Raw genomic sequence first — 17746 nt, forward strand, 5'->3', positions numbered from 1 at the left:
ATACAATCTCTGTGCCCTGGTTCTATCCTGAGCTTTTATTCCAAGCAAGACTTTTCTACTAGAATTTTGTACTAAGCAGAACTAAAACAAGCAGAAATTAAAAATATTTAAAAAAGGTGGTGGTGATGGAGGAGGCTACCTTTACATTTGGAAATAAACACACTAAGAGGTATAACTATCAAGAAGTTAAACATACAAAGAAAATATAGATATCCCTGATTAAGGCCTTTGAGATAGTCTTGGTGTGGGGGATGAGATCCAGGGCCTATTTTCATCCACACAGTGGTCTTAGTGAATCTGAGAAATGGTTTGTAGTAGTAAGGAATTAGGTAGTGTCCTCGAGCTGGGGGTCCTTCTGGAACTGAATTCGGTAACATGCAATAGTTCATATTGAGGGGAGGGAGGTAAGAAAAAGGGGAACACAAAATGAGTCAGCAGGAGTGGTGGTTGCAGCTTCTTGTCGGGTGAGAGATGTGTGGCTGAGAGGGTGTTCTTTCAGAAGCAAGATAGGGAGGGAGGGAGGGGAGGGGAGGGGAGGGGAGGGAAGGGAAGGGAAGGGAAGGGAAGGGAAGGGAAGGGAAGGGAAGGGAAGGGAAGGGAAGGGGGAGGGAAGGGAAGGGAAGGGAAGGGAAGGGGGAGGGAAGGGAAGGGAAGGGAAGGGGGAGGGAGGGGGAGGGAGGGGAAGAAGGAAGGAAGGAAGGAAAGGAAAGAAGGAAGGAAGGAGGGAGGGAGGGAGAGAGGGAGGGAGGGAGGGAAGGAGGGAGGGAGGAAGAAGGAATTATTATTTATTCATTCCAGAATGGGAATAAGAAAGCAAATAAAACATAGACACAAGCTAATGACATGTATTTAAGAGAGAACATAGACTTGAAGAACAAGTCAAAAGATATCCTTTTTAATTCCTTTGTTCATTTTTGATGAGTTTTTGCTCTTTATACTAATAATTATACCCAGTTTTTATTTTAAATTTATTTTTAAATTAATTTGCTTACAGTGACATTCACACTTTGTGGTCTTGACATACACACCTCTCCACAAAGCCACTCTCGCTGCTTGTTCTTGTCATGTCATTCAAAAAATAGTTACTGAAAACAATGTCAAGGAGGTTTTTTTTCTGTGTTTCCTTCTAGGAAATATCCAGTTTCAAGTTTTAAACTCAAGTATTTAATCCATTTTGTGTTCATTTTTCTGAGTGATATAAGGTAAGAGTCTACAAGGTTTTCTGTTTTCTATTAGTTTCTTAATTCCTTTGTCAGTTTTTCTCTTTCATTAATTATGTGTGGATTTATTTCTGAACTATTTATTTTGTTCCATTAGTTTTTTGACACTTATGCCATACCATATTATTTTTTATTACAGTGCTTTGTAGTATATTTTGAAAATTGAAAGTGTTGTGCTTTCTGATTTATTAATTTTCTAAATTACTTTGATGTCAAGTTTGGCAATATTTATTTTTGTTAAAAAGGGAATTGGAAATTTTATATAGATATACCTAATGTATATAGATAGCTTGGGTGGGATGGCTTACTTAACAATATTAGTGTTCTAGTGGGTCATAGCTTTAGTACAAATGTTAAGGCATTTGATTTTCACAAGGATAACTCTGGTTTGATTCTTGGCACTGTATATAGATCTCCAAATAGTACTACAGATTATTTCTGATTTCAGAGTTAGGAGTAGCTCTTGAATGCCACAGGAGTTGACCCAAAGCTTCCCACTCCCCAAGAAAAAAAAATTTTAACAGAATTATTTCTTCAAATCTATGAACAAGCTTGCTATTTATGTATTGCTTTCAGTTAATTTCATCATTGTCATTCATGTTCGATATATCAATTACTCACTTCCTTGATTAAACATGTTTTACTCTTTCCCAAGCTGTTGTGAATGAAAAGTTTCTTTTTCATCCTGTTCTTTGTTAATGTATTGAATTGTAACTTTGCTATAATTGTATATTGAAATAGATTATATATATATTTTGATAGAATCTTCAGTGTTTTCTATATTTAATATCATGCCATTTGCAAACAAAAACAATTTTATATCTTTTCTAGTTTGATTGTTTATGTTTTGTGTCTTTTTCTTGCCTAATAGCTCTGGTGTTGCTGGTTGAATAGAAATAGTTGAAAGCCAGTGATGTCATTCAGTTGTAGTGCTTATGTCTCTAAGGTGTGAGGCCATCAAATGTGTGTGGTTCACTCACTGGAACTATAAATGTGTAGTTGTGAGGAGGGTTGATGATAAAAAGAAATTCTTGCTTGCTATTTATCTTATAGGTAACCCATTGAGAATGATATTAGTTATAGGCCTAACATATATAACCTTTGTTATATAGAAAGTTTTAGTTATATGTTTTGGAGGTATATAGGGGCCATTACTAAGAGCATATTTCTAGATTGTGTTCAGCAGTGTCTCCTAACAGTTTTCAGGAAACCATATGCAATGTTAGGAGTTGAACAATAGTTAGCCACAAATAAGGCAAGTGCCTTTGCTTACTGTACTATCTATCTCTCTGGTTCCTATTGACAATTTTTTTTTTTTTTTTGGTTTTGGGTTCACACCCACTGGTGCTCACGGTTTACTCCTGACTCTAAATTTAGGGATTATTCCTGGCAGTCTTGGAGGACTAGATGGGATGCTATGGATCCATCCCAGGTCAGCCACATGCAAGGCAAAACATCTATCCACTGTATTATTGCTCCGCACCTTTTTTTTTTTTTCATTTTTTTAAACTAAAAGGTATTATGTTTTACCACATCTTCTGTCTTTATCCATTAATATAAACATATGTTTTTATTTTTTTTTCTGTTCACTATCAGATCATTTATTGATTTGTATTGTTGAATGATACTCGCTTCATTTAGATAAATCCCAGGCTAATAAATTATCAGGCTGCATGTCCATTTTAATTCTCTTTAAATTGGTTGACTAGCATTTTATTGAAAATGTTTGCTTTTTACTCATTAAGGATATTGAACTGTCATATTCTTTCTTATAATGTCCTTTCTGACTTTCATATAATATTTTAATATAGACCATATAAAATGAGTTTGAGTATTTAATTTTGTCTAATATTTTTGAAGAGTTTGGCACAGATGAGTATTAAGTCTTTAATTGGTTGGTAGATTTCACCAATAATATTTCTAGTACAAAATTTTGGAAGAGGAGGTAGATGATAGGGCTCTTTTGTTATTATTGCTTTAATATTTTTATTGATCTGTTTGAGTTTTCTATTGCCTACAGTATTGATAGGTTATGTGTTTCTGGGATATATTCATATCATCTACTTTTTCTGATTTGTAGATAGATTGTGATTCACTGTAGCTTCTTATAATTCTTTTAATTTTTGTAGTAAGTTACAATATGTCCTTATAATTTATATGAGTTCACTAATTTTCTGGCAGGTCTTGCTAATGGTTTCATAATGTGACTTATCTTTTTTAAAAAATCAACTCTTCGTTTTGTTTTCTGCTGTTTTTTTTTTCACTTAATCTGCCCTGATTATTATTATTTCTAGAAGTTTTATTATGTAAGTGTAGGATTTGTTTGTTGTTTTCCTATCCTTGATATGTTATGTTAATATATTGCTTATTTGGTATATCTTTCCTATATGAATGCAATAATAGCTGTAAAATTGTTCATTTTTATCAAAATAATTTTTATTTTGACCAAAGTGATTTACAAATCATTCACAGAAGTATTTCAGGTACATAGTGACATTGTATCAGGGACACTCCCGCCACCAATGTTGTCCTCCCTCCACCCTTGTTCCCAGCTTGCATCCCATACCGCTCCTCCTTTGCCTCAAAATTACTTTTACTATACCCTATAAATTGGATTGTGTTATGTATTTATTTTGTATATTTTCATGTTTTACTTATTACTCTTTCTTTTCCTCTTTTGATCTATTTATTTTCCAAGATTGTGCTTTATTGTATGCTAGTAATGTCTGCTATAAATTTGGTTTGTGTTATGTATTTATTTTTGTATATTTTGAGATTTATTTTACTTTTCTTTTCCCTCTTTTAAGGAATAAAGAGAATAGAAAATATGGCTTTCCTTCTATTATGATTTTTAGGTGTTTTTTCATTGTAGAAAAAAAGTACTTAATATGATTTCTCCCTTTTGTTTAATTGAGTTATTTTGTGATCTAAAATGTGATCTATTCTATAAATATGTTTCATATGCACTTGGTAAAGACTTTCATTCTTTGGAGGCAAGTTGGCTTTCGGTAAAAAATTAAATTCAAAATTAAATGCATTCTTGAATTCCTAGAGTGCTATGAATTATATAAGTCAATTTTCTGGTGACAAAATTAAACTGTCTTTTTCTGGGGCTGCTTTTTAATTTTCTATCTTTAGACTTTTTCTACTTTACAGTATGTGCCTGCATTATGTATGTGTGAGTGTGTGTATGTTTTTTCCTTGAGTTTTATTGAGATGGGAATTTTACTATTATTAAAATACATTTGCTGGCCCATTTTTATTTACTGTTTGGACTCCAGATATATGCATGTATATATTACATATCTATTTCTGGGTATGTGGGTCACTGAGTCTAATTTTTTTCACTAATTTTTACTCTTTAAAATTTAAATTTTTTGTCTCCCAAGTTCTCTGACTAGCATTTCCTTTTTCTCTAATATAATAATACTATATACTAATTTGTTGAGAATTTTTTCATATATGAAAATTGAATTATGTCAAGTACTTTTATATTAAAATAATCTGTGATTTTTTTTTGGGTCATACAATTTGAATCCGTTTTTAATGTGATATGCCATGTTGACTCTTTTTTTATATTAAACCATTACTGCATACTTGTTCATCATTGAATTTGTATTTTTTTATCTTGGATAAAGTTTTTATACTTGGTAGCTGGAGAGATCATATAGCTATTAAAACACTTTCCTTGGAGCTGGACCCAGGTTTAAAAAAAAAGAAAAAGACACTTGCCTTACATGTTCTCAAACCACAGCTAATCCCTGCTACCACGTATATCTCCCAAGCCTTTCCAGGATTCCTGCGGCCAGAGCCAAGAGTATGCCTTGAGCACAAACAAGTATGGCCTTCCAAACAAAACAAAACTATATTTTTTTACATTTATGTTTATAATTGATACTGACTACTGACCTGTACATTAATTTTTCAGAGTTATTTTATTTGGGTTTTTTTTGTTTGGGTTTGGTTTTTGATTTGTTTGGGAACTACACTTGGCAGCACTCAGGGATTACTGGTGCCTCTATGCTCAGAAATTGCTCCTGGCAAGCTTGGGGGTTCATATTGGGATGCCAGGATTAAACCTGGATTTGCCTCATGCAAGGCAAATGCCCCCTACCTGCTGTGCTCTCGCTTTGGCCTTCACTATTGCTCTGGTCCCCTCTTACTTGGATTTATATTAAGATTATGCCTATCTCATAAAATTAAGTGGTTTTAAATTTTACCTTTGTTCCTCTTTTTTGTGCTCCTGTTACTGCAATGATGGAAGCAACACAGATTCTTCATTATAGTTCTTGTTCAAGAGTGATTTGCATTGTGGGTTACTCACTGGGTCATGTTGCTTGGATACTTGGCCAATTGTTGAGCTTGTAGCAGGTTGCATACTCTGTGTGTGTGTGTGTGTGTGTGTGTGTGTGTGTGTGTGTGTGTGTAATGTTTGACACATTCTCACTGTGAATGGACTCTTGTGATGGATGGTCATGTACTTTCTACATTTTAGTCATAGTACACATGCACTTACTGGGGATCACATGCTTGTAGTGCTCAACAAGCTTTAGTTATGCTCATTAGGACACTATCACACTATTTAATTTTACTCTTTGTTACTCTGACATACCTGGATGTATTGTGAACTGTGGCACTGGAGTTCCAAAGAGCAGAAGTACCACAACCATACTCAGCACAGGTACACAGCACTGGCACTTGAACTTGAGACTTTCACTTACAAGGAGTAAGCTTTCCCATGGAGTCATCTCTGTAACCATAGAAAATGAATTTTTGACTTTTTTTTCTTCATTTCCCCCCTAATTTTAGAATGCTTGGTATAAACTATTTTGAGGGTGAGGGGAATTTGGGTTCTTGTCCATTTTCTAGTATACCTGCTCAGGAGTGTCCCTGGCAGAGAGGTCTGTGAACCGTATGAATCTAGAGATCTCAGCATTTGCAGCCTCATGCAAGTCAAGTGCCTTATCTCCCATGGTATCTTTTTGCCCCTAATAAAGCTATTAATAAATAGCTTAAATTTTTTTCTTTGTCTGGACTTTTTGAAAGGTTTTATTATTTAGTTTTCAAAGCTTATATATTTTATTTTATATTTTATTAGTTTCTAGTAATATATTTATCTAAGAATCATGATTACAAACATGTTTGTAGTTGGGTTTCAGTCATAAAAACAACACCTTCTTTCTCATTATTTAATTTTCTTCTTATATTTCTTATTCTTTCTTGGCAGCTTTATGTTTTTGTAATTAATTAATTTCTTCAAGGTTTTCCAATTTATTTGGGTAAATTGTTTTTAGAACATGTTCTTTCATTTTGGTGATAAAACTGTAATATCACCTCTTTCGTTTATTTGAATCCTCTTCTCTTTTTCTTGTTAATTCTTTTTGTTTAGTTTTGTTTGAAGGGGTCACACCTGGAGATTCTCAGGCCTTACTCCTAGCTCTGTGCTCAGAGATCACTCCTGTCAGACTCAGGACAAAATATGAGGTTCTGGGGGTTAAATCTGGCTCAGTTGCACGCAAGGCAAACACCCTACCTTTTACTGTCACCCTAGCCAATCTTGTCTTTTGTTTTTTGTTTTTTGGGTCAAACTCAGTGATGCTCAGGGGTTACTCCTGATTAAGTGCTCAGAAATTGCTTCTGGCTTGGGGACCATATGGGATGCCAGGGATTGAACTCAGGTCCATCCTGGGTTAGCCTCATGCAAGGCAAATGCCCTCCCACTGTACTATTGCTTGCTTTGGCCCCTCACTCTTTGTTTAATGACTATTACTTTGTAGTACAATTTAAAATTGGGGAAAGTGATGCCTTCCATCTTCTTTATCCTAAGGGTTACTTTAATTATTTTGGGTGTTTATTGTTCCAAATGAATTTCAGGAGTGTTTGACCCACTTCTTTGAACAATGTCATAGGTATCCTTAGAGAAATTGCATTAAATCTGTACAATGCTTTGGGGAGTATTGCCATTTTAATCATGTTAATCTTCCCAATTCATGAATAGGGTATGTGTCTTCATTTCCTTGTGTCCGCTTTTATTTCTTGAAGCAGTGTTTTGTGGTTTTCTTTGTATAGAAGAAAACTCTTCAGTTAAGTTGACTCCAAGGTATTTGAGTTTGTGTGGCACTAACATGAATGTGATTGTTATTTAATGTCCATACCTTTGCTATCATTATTTGTGTATAAGAAGGCCATTGATTTTTGCGTGTTAATTTTGTAGCCTGCCACTTGGCTTTATGAATCTGTTGTTTCTAGAAGTTTTTTGGTAGAGTCATTAGGGTTTTCTAAATATAATAGTATATCATCTGCAAACAGTGAGAGCTTGACTTCTTCCTTTCCAATCTGTCTCACCTGCCTGTCCTGCAGGTAGCGAGATAACAGGCATAAGTGATTTGGCTGAAAGGTAAGAGAAAAGGGGAACAGGAGGTCGACCCGCAAAATGGCCACAGAGTTTATTGTTCAAAGCTCATCTTTAAGACAGAGGTTACATAACGTGATGACATAAGGATCACATGTTTGGATTACATAAACTATGAATGTTTGCAATTTTTTTATCTTATATAAGACCTATCATGTACTCACCACACGGCTACTTCCTGGAGTGTTGTTCTCTTCATCAAATAAGGGTAGGAATAGTTAGAACTATGACTTCGCAGCTATTTGCTCTTACTGCTATCTGCACCATTTGGCACATGGACACCTTACTTAGGGCAGCTCCTTCTGCATGTCCTCGGCTAGCCAGGCAGCTCCCAACGTATTTGGATGCCCTTGATATTATTTTCTTGCCTAATTGCTATGGCAAGTACTTTTAGTACTATGTTAAATAGGAGTGATAAGAAGGGCCAACCTTGTCTTGTACTAGATTTTAGAGGAAAGGCTTTTAGATTATCCCCATTGAGAATAATATTTGCCATTGGCTGGTGGCAAATGGCATTGGCTACACTGAGAAAAGTTTCTTCCATTCTCATTTTGCTGAGAGTTTTATCACGAATGGGTTTTGGACCTTATCAATGCTTTCTCTACATCTATTGATATGATCATATGGTTCTTATATTTTTTGTTGATATAGTGTATTATATTTATTTATTTCTAAATGTTAAACCATCCTTGCAATCCTGGGATGAAACCTATTTGGTTATGATGTATGACCTTCTTGATGAGGTGTTGGATCCTATTTTTGCTAGGATGTTATTGAAATCTTTGCACCTGTGTTCATCCAGGATGTTGGTCTGTAATTTTTTTTCAGCATCTCTGTCTGGTTTTGGTATAAAGCTGATGTTAGCTTTATAAAACCTATTTGGTATTGTTTCTCTTTCTTCAATTTTCTGGAAGAGCCTGAAAAGTAGTTCCTTTTGAAAGGTTTAAAAGAATTCATTAGTGAATCCATCTGGACCTGGGCTTTTGTTTTTGGAAAGATGTTTGATTATCATTTTAATTTTCTCAATAGTGTTGGGTCTGCTTGGATATCCTAGACCAGTGATGGCTAATCTTTTTCAGCCCAAGTGCCCAAACTGCCGCACAAAACCAAAGAATTTCCTCAAAGTTCCAGCACGTCTTCCCAATGTCCAGTCCAGCCCTGTTGCCAGGTGAGCTGCAAAGCAGACACTGGCACACTGGCCTCCTGTCACGCCGTATATCTTAATTGCAGACCTTCCCGCGTGCCAGCTGCAAGGCCTTCGTGTGCTACAGCTGGCATGCGTGCCATAGGTTCACCATCCTGTTTCAACCGTAGATTATAAAATTCTAAGAATTATCAATTCTTCTAGGTTCTCTTGTTTATTACTCTTTGAGTTTATGTAGTATCTGTAGTGATATACCAATTTTCGTTTCTAATCTGATTTATTAAGTTTCTCTTTATCTCTTTTTTTTTGTGAGTTATACTAGTGGTTTATCAATATTTTTTATTTTTTAAAAGGGCCAAATTTCGCTTTCATTGATCTTTTGAATTGTTCTTTGGATTTCCATTTTATTAATTTCTGCACTAAGCTTTGTTATTTCCTTCTTCCTACATATTTTCGGTTTATTTTGTTGATCACTTTCTAATTTTATAAATTGGGTCATTAAGCTATTCATGTAGCCCCTTCTTCCTTCCTGATGTGTCCTCATCAAGCTATAAATTTTCCTCATTTTACTGCTTTTGCTGTGTCCCACAAATTCTGGTAATTTGTATCTTGGTTTGCATTTGTTTTCAGGAATCTTTTTATTTCCTCTTTGATTTCATCTCTAACCCATTGATAATTCAGTAGTAAGCTGTTCAATTTCCAGGTGTTAAAGTTTTTCCTCTGTGTGTACAAACTACTACAAACTACAAACTACTGTTTGTAGTTCACTTCTAATTTCAGTGCATTATGATCTTAGAAGGTAGTTTGTACAAATTCTATCCTCTTGATTTTATGGAGCTTTGTTTTGTAATCTATCCTGGAGAATGTCCCATGTGCACTGAGAAGAAAGTATATCCAGTTTTCTGGGGATGGAGAGTCCTTGATATATCTACTAGTCCACTTTTTCCATTTCTAGTTTTAAAGCTAATATACTTTTGTTAGGTTTTATCTTGGGTAACCTATCAAGGGGTGACGACAGGGCAGTGTTGAAGTCTCCCATTATTATAGTGTTGTTACTGGTGCCTTTTTTCTTATTTGTTAACAATTGTTTTAAATATTTTCTGGTCTTTATTTTTGGGTGCATATATGTTTAGGAGTGTGATTTTTTTTTCCTGTTGTACATGTCCCTTGATTATTATGAAATATCCATTTTGTCTCATAACTTTTAGGTTAAGTCTAAAATTTGTGCCATCTGATACTAATATGGCCAACTCCAGCTTTTTTCAGGGAGTCTTTGCTAGGATGATTGTCCTTTAACCCTTGGGGGTTTTTTGTTTTCTTTTTTTTGTTTGTTTTTTTTTTGGGGGGGTCACACCTGGCAGCATTGAGGGGTTACTCCTAGCTCTACGCTCAGAAATCGCTCCTGGCAGGCTCTGGGGACCATATGGGATGCCCGGATTCAAATCACCATCCTTCTGCATACAAAGCAAAGGCCCTACTTCATGCTATCTCTCCAGCCCCTAACTTTTTATTTTGAATCTATCTTTGTTTTGACTGTTCAGATATGTTTCTTGCATAATGTTGGATTCATCTTTTTGATCCATTTTACCATTCTGTCTCTTACCTGGTGCATTTAGTCCATTGATCTTAAGAGAGATCATTGTCATGGAATTTAGTGTCATCTTTATGTAGAAGTTTGGTATGTCTTTTGGTCGGCCTTGTCTTAAAGTAGACATTTCAGGGTTTTTTTTTTAAGGCTGGTTTTGAGTCTGTAGTTTCTGAGCTATTGTTTAATTGTTAAGCTATGTATGCTTCCTTCAAACCTGAATTTGAGTCTGGCTGGGTGAAGTACTACTCTAGGTGAAGCATTCTTTCATTGAGTTTTGTGATTATCTCCCACCACTTCCCTTGGGACTTGAGGGTCTAGTGACAAATTTGCTGTAAATCTTAAGGATGCTCCATTGAATGTAATTTCCTTTTTTGATCTTGTTGCTTTAAGTAGTCTATCCCTATCTGTGGGATTCCTCACTATAACTAAGATGTGTCTTGGGGTGTTTTTCTTTGGATCTCTTTTAGCTTATACTCTCAGGCATGCAGAATTTGGTTGTATGGACTCTAGCTCCAAGAGTTCTCTGCAATGATGTCCTTGACTATTGATTCCCCTCATCCCCCAACTATTGATTCTTTTTTATTGGGGAGGGGGGTTGGGGCCACACCCAGTGACACTCAGGGGCTATTCCTGGCTACACGCTCAGAAATCGTTTCTGGTTTGGTTCACCATATGGGACGCCTGGGGATCAAACCATGGTCAGCCTCTTGCAAGGCAAACGCCCTACTGCTGCACCATCATTCCGGCCCCCGACTATTGATTCTTAATATTCTTAATGGAGATTTTTCCTCCTGGGTATCCAGGGCTCTAATGACTCTTTTGTTGTTACTGTTGAGTTTATCAAAGACTTCTGTTTTCTTCTGTTCACATTTTTTGAGGATTTTTTCTACTTTCTGATTGTTTGCTTTAAGGCTCTTTTCCAATTTCTTCTGTTGTATGTAGTTTTTATATATTTCATCCTCCAGTTCACTGATATGATCCTCAGTTGCTGTTACTCTGTTTAAGAGCCTTTCCAGTGAGGTTTCCATTTCACCTACCAAGTTTTTCAGACCTGTTATTTCAGTTTGGCATTTTTTTGGCTCCTATTTCTTATCCTCTTGATTTTTATTTGTGATTCATTGAGCTCGATCTAAGCTTTCTTTGAGTTCTGTAAAAATTCTCCATATTTCTTCTCTAAACTCCTTATCTGAAAGGCAAAATAGATGGTTGGCACTCTTTGTATCATCAGAGCTGCCATCTTCATTTTCTATTTATGGTGTTGTCCTGCATTATTTCCCCATTGTCACACTTGTAGTGTGATGTTTTCTGCATGTTGTGCTAGGGTTCATTGACTAGGTGATATGTGAGGCTGGGGAGCAGCCAGCTCCTTTGCTCCGCTCTTGTGGGCAGGGCCAGTTCACCTCCTTTAACAAGGTTTCACAGGCTCTTCTTGTAGAGTTGTTCCCAAAACCAGCAGCCTTGCGTCTTGGGCAGTAGCCATGTTAAAAAGCATGTGTCAGGGATCAGGCTCCACCCACATGAGTGGGGCCAATTTACCTCTGTTCAAGTGGCTTCTGCAAGCTCTTTTGGGCAGCCTTGGGTCTTGGGCAACAGTTGCATTTAAAAGCATGCAGTGGGGATCAGACGCCACCCTTTGTGGACAGGGTCGGTTCACCTCTGTTCATGTGGCTTCTGCAGGCACTTCTAGGTGGTTTTGGCCCTAAACCGGCAGTGTTTGGTCTTGGGAAGCAGCAGTATTGAAAAGCATGCAGCGGGGATCCTGACTTAGATTTATATGTATGTTTATAGTCAGTCCTTAAGTTTTTTCCTAATCCTGGAATAATTATCTTAATTATAAAGTCATAACAAAGATTCTGTTATAATATATTTTAATGTACATAACTTATTCCTAATAATTTGTCATTTCGCTGATTTCTGTAAAGCTTAAGATGTTCTTCAACCTGCTTTTAATTTTTGAATTTCGACTCTCTTGTGCAGCAGACAATAACAAATTTATATTTCAACTCTCTGAGTACTACTTTTCCGGGGTTCTTTAGAATCTTTCCTATGTTTGTGTAATTCAGGAGTTAACCCAGGTGGAAGTATTTATGCATTTTTGTTTACTTCCCCTTTAATTTTCCTAATTTATGAAGTGTACTTTTTCAAGCCTCACGTTTCAGCCCTTTTCTCAACTCTGTACTCTGACCTTTAATACTTCATGACAATTAAAGAGTGTCTTTCTAAGTTTTAGCTGCTACCATTACTTTTACTTTAAGGTAGAAGTAATAAATATAAATATAGCTCTTCTATAGTGATATTTTCTATTTCCAGTTTTCTGCCACTTTTTCTCAGTCTTTTTCCTCAAATTGTTATTTTTTTATTTCTTTTTTTTAGTATTTTTCCACAGTATGTAATTGTTGTCAGTAGGGTAACAAATCTGATTCAAGTTACTTCACCAATACCTGAATTTAAATTCCTCTATTTTTACTTTCATATCCATTATTCATTTACTTTATTATTTCGCATCATAATTCTTCAATTAATGATCATTAATCACATTGACCTGACTCTACCATTTATTACTGTCACTTCAAACTTATGATGTAAGAGTTCTTGTGTTCCAAGTGGAATTAATTATGTATACTTTAAAAGGGTGCTTGCTTTTAATGTTAAATGTGGAAATGTATGTAAAATAGGTGACACAAGAACTCATTGGTACTCATAAATGTTATTTCCCTTTATTATCATAATTATTCTATAAGGTCATGATGACTTTACATAAAGTCTTAACCAAAACCTTACAGTACAGTTTAAATAAATCAATCATCAAGACAAGTTTTTGCCTTCCAGGCATACCTTTCAGTATTATTCCATATCAAAAGGAGCAATTGCTTGATTGTAACTCAGAAGAACATAAAAATATTAATGATAATAAGGCTGTGTTGTCAGTGTTCTGGACAATATCCTGTTGTGCATTCAAGAGTCAGCCAAGTGACCAAAGAATACCACGGTATTCCCTCTCACTTTTCTTTTCCTATCAAAGAAAAGCCTGAGTAATTTTCCATTTCTAGAATCTGAAAGAATATTTACTGAGTACTCAGGTCCAGAGAAACGTTGTACTTATACATAGGTCATAAAATATATAATAAAAATACTACCATATATTGAAATCTAACACAGCTTTACTTTTGAATAGTAAATGAATAAAATAATTTAGCAAGCATAATGTTAGAAATTAGTTATTAAATGAGTTTCACTATGAATATTTAGTGTCAGTGTTCTGTATACTGGATCAATTTTTTGATGTGTCTGTTCATTTGTTTTTTTATATTTAAACAATTTGAGTTTCTGTGTGGTTTTTAGAAATATTCTTGTGTACTAGTAGCAATTTAATGCTGAATATAAAAGGGAAAATTGGTTGAGGTTATATAAACTCTCTCTGGTAAGCATTATTATAGTTAGTGTTTGCATTTTTTGCCCATTCAAATAGAAACCCATTAGTCATGAAAACTAGGATCAGATTCTAATCTCTATTGTATAGTATAAATTGCTACATTCTTTTGCCCACAAAAATAAATAAGTTTAGTAACATCTGAGAGTAAATTCTCTTCTTTCAACCTTATTTAGTTTTTTATCTTAAATTAAGAGGAAAATGCTTTGTCAGAAGAGAAAATAAAATTATTTCTGTCAGGATCTGCCTTCTGTTTTTATTTGTTATTCTTGTGCAATCAAGTGTCCATATATTTCTGTGATCATAACAATGGCTCAAAGCAAATGTAAAGATTATTATTTGTCCTTATAAAATGGAATTTTTTTATCCCTATGCAGGCATTTGTATGTATTTTTAGGAGGAAAGCCATATTATAAAGAAAATATTGCCTAAAGTTATCCTATATATATGCTAAATAAAAGCTACTTTTAGAGACCTTGAGATTTATTAGCATATATTTTATCTTTTCCTTGAAATGTTTTTAGAAATATCAATAAATTAAATATTTTATGACATAAAACTATCTTGTTTTTTACATTTAAGGTAAAAATGTAGATAATTGCAGAAGATTTGAAGATTAAATTTGGGATGGAATTTCATATTTGGTGGTGCTCAGGGCTCACTTTTGTCTCTTCACTCAGAGATCACTTCAAGGGCTGAGGGTAAGGGGACCATAGCTGAACCTATCCCTTGTACTACCATTCTGACATCTGAAAATTAAATCTTAATTAAAATAGAAGTGAAGCATTAAAGCGGGCAGGGTGTGGTTGAACATGGCCAAGCCTGTTTCAATCTTCAACATCCTGTATGGTTTCTGGAGCCTGCCAGAAGTGATTCGTGATGGGTGTGGCCCCAAAACCAAAATAAAATAAAACAAAAGTCTTAATTGAAGTAATTCTCACCCAAGAAAATTAACTCACAGTGGGCATAATGTAAACAATTTTCAAACAATATTTAAAATCGTGGGGGGTGCATACCTAATAGTGCTGAGGAGTCATTCCTGATGGGCTGGGGGTGGGGGGCATATGGTACACCAAGGATTGAACCCAAAGAGACTGCATGCAAGGCAAGGGACATTCCCATTGTGCTATCACTCTATCCCCTATTTAGAAATTTTAATGAAAAATATATGATAGTTCTTCTGTTATTGTTGTTGTTATTTTTTGGGACCATGCTCAGCGATGTTCAGGGGTTTATTACTGACTCTTTACTCAGGAGTTACTCTTGAAGGTGCTTGGGGAACCATTTAGGATTCTGAGAATTTGAACCCTGGTTGACTGTGTTCAAGGTAAACACCATAGCAGCATTGGTGGTGGGAAAGTTGAACTGGTGAAGGGAAGGGGTGTTATTTTTTTTTTATAAATGAAACCCAACTACAAACATGTTTGTAATCATGGTGCTTAAATAAAGATATTATATATAAAAAATAATGCCTAAAACTTTGTGTAAAATAGAAAAAGAAAGACAACCAAAAACAATGAGTGGAGAAACTTTCAAAGTTTAGTTCTCAAAAGTAGAGTGCCAGAGAACATTTATTGATACATTCATTTTTAACTTTCTGTGTGCTTTATCTTAATATGTTGTTTTGTTTTGTTTTTGTTTTTGGGCCACACCCAGTGACACTCAGGTATTAGTCCTGTATATGCATTCAGAAATCGCTCCTGGCTTTGGGGGACCTACCGCTGTGCTATCGCTCTGGCCCCTGTGTGCTTTATTTTTATTAAGATTATAAAAATAATTTATTTGTGGGCTAGAATGAAAAGACAATGGGTAAGTTATTTGCCTTGCTTGTGTCTGAAACCAGGCTCTATTCTCAGTACCCCAAATAATCCCCTAGCTCCATGAGGAGTGATGCCTTAGGACAGAGCCAGGAGTAAACCCTAAGCACAGCTGTGCATGACCCAAAACAAGGAAAATGAAAAAGAAAAATAATAAAAGCAATTTATTAGAAACTAGCAGTAAAATATAATGAACATATAATATGGTATGCTTTTTACTTATTAAAAGACATAACTAAAGAGACCACAGAGATTGCCCTGGTCAGAATTTGACTTTTTTTTCTTTTTATTTATTTAACTTTTTATTTTCTTTTTTAAGATGTTTTATTCCTTTTTTTTAAATAATTTTTATTGTGAACAATGTGAATTACAAGTCTTTCACAGTTATACTTAAAGGTACACAGTGACAGTGAATTAGGGCCATTCACAGCACTATTGTTGTCCTCCCTCCACTCAGTTCTCAGCATGCATCCCATACCTCCTTCCTTTGCCCCCTGAACTGCTAATATAACAGGTCCCCTTTGTGTGTAGCTTGTTGTACATTGGGTATCTTGATGCTATTGTCATTACTTTGTGTTTGGTGTTTAGATCTGATCCTTTTTTGTTTCCACTCAATGTTCATGTGATTGTTTACTCCTGGTTCCATCCACTTTCTTTTTTTGTCCTCAATTTATGAGGCAGAACAAGATGATTCAAGTTTTGTGGATCTGTTGGAAAAATAAAACAGGAATGAAAAAGGAAAGAAAGGGGCCCGGAGAGATAGCACAGTGGCGTTTGCCTTGCAAGCAGCCGATCCAGGACCAAAGGTGATTGGTTCGAATCCCAGTGTCCCATATGGCCTTCCGTGCCTGTCAGGAGCTATTTCTGAGCAGACAGCCAGGAGTAACCCCTGAGCACCGCCAAGTGTGCCCCCCCCCCAAAAAAAAACAAAAAAAAAAAAAAAGAAAAAGGAAAGAAAGATGGGAGGAGTCCGTCTTGAATCTATCAATATCAATTTAAAAGAAGAAAGGGAAAAAAGAGGGAAAAAAAGCAATGACAATAATACACAACAGCAACAAAAAGAACAAGAAAGAAAGAAAGAAAAGAAAAAGGAGGGCTGGTGTGGCAATGTTTTGTGGTTTGTTTGATTTGGGGGGTTTTTTGTTTGTTTTTGTTTGTTGTTTTTGTTTTGCATAGGCACAGTAAGTATTTGGGAAATTAGAAAGGGAATTCCCTTGGCTTAAGAGATACAGGGTTGCTCCGTCCTTGAAGCATACAGCCATGGGAACAACTACAGGCTCCGGATATGCTTTTTATCAAACCCCAAGATCTTTTTATGGTGCCAGGAAATGTTCTGCTCAGTTGTAGTTGACAAAATCACTTTTCTGTCATTAGAGATCTTGGTATTTGCACAAGTCATAAGATAAAGTCTAGGATAGAGTCTTTCTAAAATTATGGTTCTAGAAGTTGTGTTCTGTCACAATTGTTGTAATTAGTCTTCTGTAATTGGTGATCTTGGTTTTTGCACAGATCATAGGACAAAGCCTGGGATAGAGACTTTTCTTATGGTTCTGGAAGTACGGCTCAGTCGTGGTTGTCAAAGTCAGACCTCTGAAATTAGATATATTGTTTTTGTGCAAATCCTAGGCCAAATCGTAGGCTAATGTCTTTCTTATTGGTTCCAGGAAAAGTTCTGCTTACCCTTGCTTGTCAAAGTCAGTCTTTTGTAATTAGTAATCTTGGTTTTTGCACAGAGCAAAGAACAGTGTCTTCTGATTTCATCTACCTTTAAGTGATGAGGTAGGGCAAGCTGCTCTTAGGTCAAGTTGCTGCTGTTTCCTGTCATCAGTATATCATATCAGTCTGGCGCAAGTTGGGCCAGACTGGTCTTAGGAACTCACCGGAGGAAGTTTGATTCTTGGTGCTGTTGCAGGGAACTGTGTCAGTTCTACTGGTTAGGATCTGGATCTCGGTGTTGTACAGTCACTGTCCATTCACATGGAGTCGAGTCAAGTCCCCAAGACAAATGTTCAGGATGAAAGATGCCCCTATATTATAAAATGTATGGGCTCTTATCCCTAATAGATAAGAGCTTGTTTCTATACATAAGATTTCCCCTTTTTTTAGTATGCCTATGCAAAAGGGAATGGTGCCAT

At 35.6% G+C, this 17746-nt stretch overlaps 1 protein-coding gene across 2 annotated transcripts in view; it reads left to right on the forward strand.

Annotated features, from left to right (window-relative positions):
• The first annotated feature begins 1124 nt into the window (after window positions 1-1124).
• MBD5 (methyl-CpG binding domain protein 5) overlaps window positions 1125-17746 on the forward strand; it is a 246047-nt gene continuing 229425 nt past the window's right edge. For both annotated transcript variants that reach the window (XM_049772981.1, XM_049772982.1), the window contains exon 1: window positions 1125-1202. The gene's annotated coding sequence lies outside the window, so the exon portion shown is untranslated. The remainder of the gene's footprint in view (window positions 1203-17746) is intronic.

Source organism: Suncus etruscus, chromosome 5, assembly GCF_024139225.1.
Source record: "Suncus etruscus isolate mSunEtr1 chromosome 5, mSunEtr1.pri.cur, whole genome shotgun sequence".
NCBI lineage: Eukaryota > Metazoa > Chordata > Mammalia > Eulipotyphla > Soricidae > Suncus > Suncus etruscus.